The sequence below is a fragment of the Capricornis sumatraensis genome, chromosome 2, assembly GCF_032405125.1.
Source record: "Capricornis sumatraensis isolate serow.1 chromosome 2, serow.2, whole genome shotgun sequence".
Lineage (NCBI taxonomy): Eukaryota > Metazoa > Chordata > Mammalia > Artiodactyla > Bovidae > Capricornis > Capricornis sumatraensis.
In genome coordinates this window covers 48,618,250-48,625,177 of record NC_091070.1, presented here as the reverse complement: position 1 = coordinate 48,625,177, position 6,928 = coordinate 48,618,250, and positions in this window count along the sequence as shown.

The following is a 6,928-nucleotide window of genomic DNA, read 5'->3' as shown; positions in this document are numbered from 1 at the left end:
GTGACCCTGAGGAGCCACCCCGAGCCAGAGGCCAGGGGTGGCAGCTGGGAGGAGCCACCCATGTCCCAGGCCAGGGCAAGCGGCCAGGAGGAGTAACCCGAGGAGCGGTGGCTGCGCAGGCATAGGAGGGCCTAGAGGAGCTATCCCCTGTTGAAGGTCAGGAACGGCGGCAAAAGGAGATACTCCTCATCCAAGGTAAGGAGCAGCGGCTGTGCTTTGCTGGAGCAGCCGTGAAGAGATACCCCACGCCCAAGGTAAGACAAACCCAAGTAAGATGGTAGGTGTTGCAAGAAGGCATCAGAGGGCAGACACAAGGAAACTAGTCAAAGAAAGATAGTCAATCTAATCACAGTAGGACCACAGCCTTGTCTAACTCAATGAAACCAAGCCATGCCTGCGGGACAAACCAAGATGGGCGGGTCATGGTGGAGAGGTCTGACAGAATGTGGTCCACTGGAGAAGGGAATGGCAAGCCACTTCAGTATTCTTGCCTTAAGAACCCCATGAACAGTAGGAAAAGGCAAAATGAGGAACTCCCCAGGTCATTAGGTGCCCAATATGCTACTGGAGATTGGTGGAGAAATAACTCCAGAAAGAATGAAGGGATGGAGCCAAAGCAAAAACAATGACCAGTTGTGGATGTGACTGGTGATAGAAGCAGGATCCGATGCTATAAAGAGCAATATTGCATAGGAACCTGGAATGTGAGGTCCATGAAAAAGGCAAATTGGAAATGGTCAAACAAGAGATGGCAAGGGTGAATGTCGACATTCTAGGAATCAGAGAACTAAAATGGACTGGAATGGGTGAATTTAACTCAGATGACCATTATATCTACTACTGCAAACAGGAATCCCTCAGAAGAAATGGAGTAGCCATCATGGTCAACAAAAGAGTCCGAAATGCAGTACTTGGATGCAATCTCAAAAATGACAGAATGATCTCTGTTTGTCTCCAAGGCAAACCATTCAATATCACAGTAATCCAAGTCTATGCCCCAACCAGTAACGCTGAAGAAGCTGAAGTTGAATGGTTTTATGATGACCTACAAGACCTTTTAGAACTAACACCCAAAAAAGATGTCCTTTTCATTATAGGGGACTGGAATGCAAAAGTAGGAAGTCAAGAAACACCTGGAGTAACAGGCAGATTTGGCCTTGTAATGCAGAATGAAGCAGGGCAAAGACTAATAGAGTTTCGCCAAGAAAATGCACTGGTCATAGTAAACACCCTCTTCCAACAACACAAGAGAAGACTCTACACATGGATATCACCAGATGGTCAACACCAAAATCAGACTGATTATATTCTTTGCAGCCAAAGATGGAGAAGCTCTATACAGTCAACAAAAACAAGACCAGGAGCAGACTGTGGCTCAGATCATGAACTCCTTATTACCAAATTCAGACTCAAACTGAAGAAAGTAGGGAAAACCGCTAGACCATTCAGGTATGACCTAAATCAAATCCCTTGTGATTATACAGTGGAAGTGAGAAATAGATTTAGGGGCCTAGATCTGATAGATAGAGTGCCTGATGAATGACGGAATGAGGTTCGTGTCATTGTACAGGAGACAGGGATCAAGACCCTCCCCATGGAAAAGAAATGCAAACAAGCAAAATGGCTGTCTGGGGAGGCCTTACAAATAGCTGTGACAAGAAGAGAGGCGAAAAGCAAAGGAGAAAAGGAAAGATATAAGCATCTGAATGCAGAGTTCCAAAGAATAGCAAGAAGAGATAAGAAAGCCTTCTTCAGTGATCAATGCAAAGAAATAGAGGAAAAGAACAGAATGGGAAAGACCAGAGATCTCTTCAAGAAAATTAGAGATACCAAGGGAACATTTCATGCAAAGATGGACTCGATAAAGGACAAAAATGGTATGGACCTCACGGAAGCAGAAGATATTAAGAAGAGGTGTACAGAAGAACTGTACAAAAAAGATCTTCATGACCCAGATAATCGCGATGGTGTGATCACTCTAGATCGAGCCAGACATCCTGGAATGTGAAGTCAAGTGGGCCGTAGAAAGCATCACTATGAACAAAGCTAGTGGAGGTGATGGAATTCCAGTTGAGCTGTTTCAAATCCTGAAAGATGATGCTGTGAAAGTGCTGTACTCAATATGCCAGCAAGTTTGGAAAACTCAGCAGTGGCCACAGGACTGGAAAAGGTCAGTTTTCATTTCAATTCCAAAGAAAGGCAATGCAAAAGAATGCTCAAACTACTGCACAGTTGCACTCATCTCACATGCTAGTAAAGTAATGCTCAAAATTCTCCAAGCCAGGCTTCAGCAATACATGAACTGTGAACTCCCTGATGTTCAAGCTGGTTTTAGAAAAGGCAGAGGAACCAGAGATCAAATTGCCAACATCCGCTGGATCATCGAAAAAGCAAGAGAGTTCCAGAAAAACATCTATTTCTGCTTTATTGACTATGCCAAAGCCTTTGACTGTGTGGATCACAATAAACTGGAAAATTCTTAACGAAATGGGAATACCAGACCTCCTAACCTGCCTCTTGAGAAATCTGTATGCAGGTCAGGAAGCAACAGTTAGAACTGGACATGGAACAACAGACTGGTTCCAAATAGGAAAAGGAGTACGTCAAGGCTGTATATTGCCAACCTGCTTATTTAACTTCTATGCAGAGTACATCATGAGAATTGCTGGACTGGATGAAGCACAAGCTGGAATCAAGATTGCCAGGAGAAATATCAATAACCTCAGATATGCAGGTGATACCACCCTTACGGCAGAAAGTGAAGAGGAACTCAAAAGCCTCTTGATGAAAGTGAAAGAAGAGAGTGAAAAAGTTGGCTTAAAGCTCAACATTCAGAAAATGAAGATCATAGCATCCAGTCCCATCACTTCATGGGAAATAGTTGGGGAAACAGTGTCAGACTTCATTTTGGGGGGGCTCCAAAATCACTGCAGATGGTGACTGCAGCCATGAAACTAAAAGACGCTTACTCCTTGGAAGAAAAGTTATGACCAGCCTACATAGCATATTCAAAAGCAGAGACATTACTTTGCCGACTAAGGTCCGTCTAGTCAAGGCTGTGGTTTTTCCTATGGTCATGTGTGGATGTGAGAGTTGGACTGTGAAGAAGGCTGAGCGCTGAAGAATTGATCCTTTTGAACTGTGGTGTTGGAGAAGACTCTTGAGAGTCCCTTGGACTGCAAGGAGATCCAACCAGTCCATTCTGAAGCAGATCAACCCTGGGATTTCTTTGGAAGGAATGATGCTAAAGCTGAAGCTCCAGTACTTTGGCCACCTCATGCGAAGAGTTGACTCATTGGAAAAGACTCTGATGCTGGGAGGGATTGGGGGCAGGAGGAGAAGGGGACGACCAAGGATCAGATGGCTGGATGGCATCACGGACTCGATAGACGTGAGTCTGAGTGAACTCCGGGGGACTGTGATGGACAGGGAGGCCTGGTGTGCTGCGATTCATGGGGTCGCAAAGAGTCGGACATGACTGAGCAACTGAACTGAACTGAACTGAACTGAGAGGAGGAAGAAGAGAAGAAGAATGGATTAAAACCCGTAAGAATTTGTAACTATGCAGTGTATCCTCCCATGCATGAGCAACCTAGATTTAAATCACATAATGGTCAAGAAAACCTCAAGCCTTAAACTTATTTTGAGAAATAGTCCTTGATTGGAGCCTGGCAGAGCAAACACAAGTGCTGTGTGGAGAAGGTACTGTGGTGAGTAGAATCATGCCTCTCCCTGCTCCCCAGAACAAAAGCTATACATGTTCTAATTCATGGTGCCAGTAAATATATTAATACTTGGTAAAAGGGACATTGCAGATGTTATTACATAAGAATCTTGAAATAGGACCTTAGCCTGGATTGCCCAGGTGGACCTAGTGTAATCATATGGGTTCTAATACAAAAGATCCAAGAGGATCAGAGTCAGAAGTAGGAGATGTGGTGACAGAAGCAGAGTTTGAAGAGTGCAAAGAAAGAGGCAGAAGTCAACAATTACAGGCAGCCTCGGAAGCTAAGAGACAAGGAAACGGATTCTTCCTGAGCCCTCCTGACACCTTGATTTTAGACTTCAGAACTATAAGAGAATAAAATGTGTGATTTTTAAGCAATTAAATTTGTGGTTACTTGTTATACCAACAATAGGAAAATTTTACAAGTACCTTAACTATTGTTGTTGTTTAGTCAATGTCATGTCCGACTATTTTGTGACCTCATGGACTGTAGCCCACCAGGGTCCTTGTCCATGGGATTCTCCAGGCAAGAGTCCTGGAATGAGTGCCATTTCCTTCCCCAGTGGATCTTCCTGACCCAGGGATCCAACCCGCATCTCCTGCATTGGCAGGCGTTGGCAGGCCCATTTTTTACCACTGAGCCACCAGGGAAACCCACCTTAATTATAGGTCCCAAAGAAACCCCATCAGTAATTTGCAAAAAGAGTCATACACAGTTAATTTAAAAAAAAAAAAAAAAAGCTTAGAAAAAGGCAAAGAAACAATTAATGAAAACCAAGGACTTCCCTAGTGGTCCAGTGGTTTAGACTCTGCATTTTTACTGCCAAGGGCCCTGGTTTGATCCATGGTCAGAGAACTAAGATCCCACAAGCTATGAACTGCCATCACACAAAATTAGATATCCAAACAAATTCTTTACAATGAACACATATTAGTTTTGCAATTTAAAAAAATTATGGGCAAAACTTCAGGATATTTATGTGATGTGGCCAAGGAGAAAAAATTAATGAAAACCAGCAGAAAGAACATAATAATTAGATGTACAAAGTATTCAGATATAAACCTGAAACCCCTCTATTCCTACTGTGTTTAAAGAAAGAAAAATATGTTTGAAATTTTATCTAGAGACTAGGACAAAATAGACCTCAAATGACCAATCAGAAATTTCTAGAAAGGAAAAATACATACTGATCACAATAAAGAATGTAATGGATGTCCTTATCAGCCAATTGGTTCTAGCCAGCTGAAGAAAGACTAAATGAATTAAAAAAAATAAGTTAAAAGAAATTATCTAGACTGCCGCATATAAGAGAAAAACATAGAAAATTTTGAAACAAACATTAAAAAGCACGGGGATGGAGTGACAAGGTGTAACATACATTTGTCAGAATTCTAGGAGGAAGGAAATAGAGGGTGGACAGAGGCAGTATTTGTAAAACTCATGATCATGGCTGAGAATTTTCTGGAACTCATGAACGACAACAATCCACAGAGTCAAATAGAATAAGGTAAATAAAAAGAAATCACAATCTAGGTACATCATGGTGAAAATGCAGAACACCAAAGAAAAAGGAAGCCAGATGTAAAAGATCACCTTAAAGGTCAGCTGTTGACTTCCTTTTCAATAGGAAAAACGGAGGCCAGAAGACAGTAGAATATCTTTAAATGTTCTCAAAGGAAATAATTGCCAACCTCGGATTCTATGTACCAAGACAAAGGTACATTCTAAAGTGAAAGTGAAGTCGTTCAGTCGTGTCCGACTCTTTGCGACCCCATGGACTGTAGCCGACCAGGCTCCTACATCCATGGAATTTTGCAGGCAAGAGTACTGGAGTGGGGTGCCATTTCCTTCTCCAGGGTATCTTCCCAAACCAGGGATAAAACCCAGGTGTCCTGCATTGCAGGCAGATGCTACTGCAGGCAGATGCTTTATTATCTGAGCCACCAGGGAAGCCGCTTTCATTCTAAAGGCAAATTCTAAAAGATGTACTTCAGGCAAAAAGAAAAAAAATCTCAAATGGAAAGTCTGACATGCAATAAAGAATAAAGAACGAAAAAGGTGGACATAATAGGTAAGTCTAAATGTGAACAATGAGCTAATAAAAGTCATTTCACCAGACAATAAAGTCTTTTGAAATTAAAAAAAATCACAACACAGAATTTTAAAATTGTACAATATTCCATGGAGATGGGAAATGAACTTAATATGCTCTCAAGAATTGTATATTGTGCTGGAAAAGACTAAAGGAATTGATTCATTTTGATAAGTTAGGCATATATTTTCAAATTTCTAAAGTCACCATTAAGAGAAGAGAAGCCTAATGTATACATTCCAAATTCTTAAGAAGTCAAAAAGAAGGCAAGAAAGAAGAGAGAAAGAAACAGAAAGAGTGAAACAAGTAGAAATCACAGGTAAAATGACAGATTTTAAACCCAAGGATGTCAGGAATTGTGTGACACAGACTTAATCCTCTAGAAAAAAGATTCAGGCTAAAATAACATGTAAAGATCAGGTAAAATAACATGATATAACTATATATATTTACAAGAAACAGGTCTAAAACAATAAAATTCAAATAAAAGCATAGAAAGAGATATGCCATGCAAATACTAAACTCCTTCCGAAAAAGCTAGTGTAGGAGGAGAGAGAGGGATGGACTGGGAGTTTGGTTAGTAGATGCATACTATTACATTAGGATGGATAAACAACAGGGTCCTACCGTATAGCACAGGAAACTATATCTGGGATAAACTACAATGGAAAAGAATATTGAAAAAGAATGTATATATGTGTACAACTGAGTCACTTTGCTGTATAGGAGAAATTAGCACAGCATTCTAAATCAACTATAGTTTTTTAAAAAAAAACTGTTTAGCTTTTTGCTATGTTGATATCAAATAAAATGCCAATACAAAAAAACATTACAAGAGACAAAAAGATCATTTCAGAATGAAAACGGTGCAACTGGCCAGGACAATATAAATATGTTAAATTTATATAATCCTAAATAGTATGTTCAGTTCAGTTCAGTCACTCAGTCGTGTCCAACTCTTTGCGACCCCATGAATCGCAGCACACCAGGCCTCCCTGTCCATCACCATCTCCTGGAGTTCACTCAGACTCACGTCCATCAAGTCAGTGATGCCATCCAGCCATCTCATCCTCTGTCGTCCCCTTCTCCTCCTGCCCCCAATCCCTCC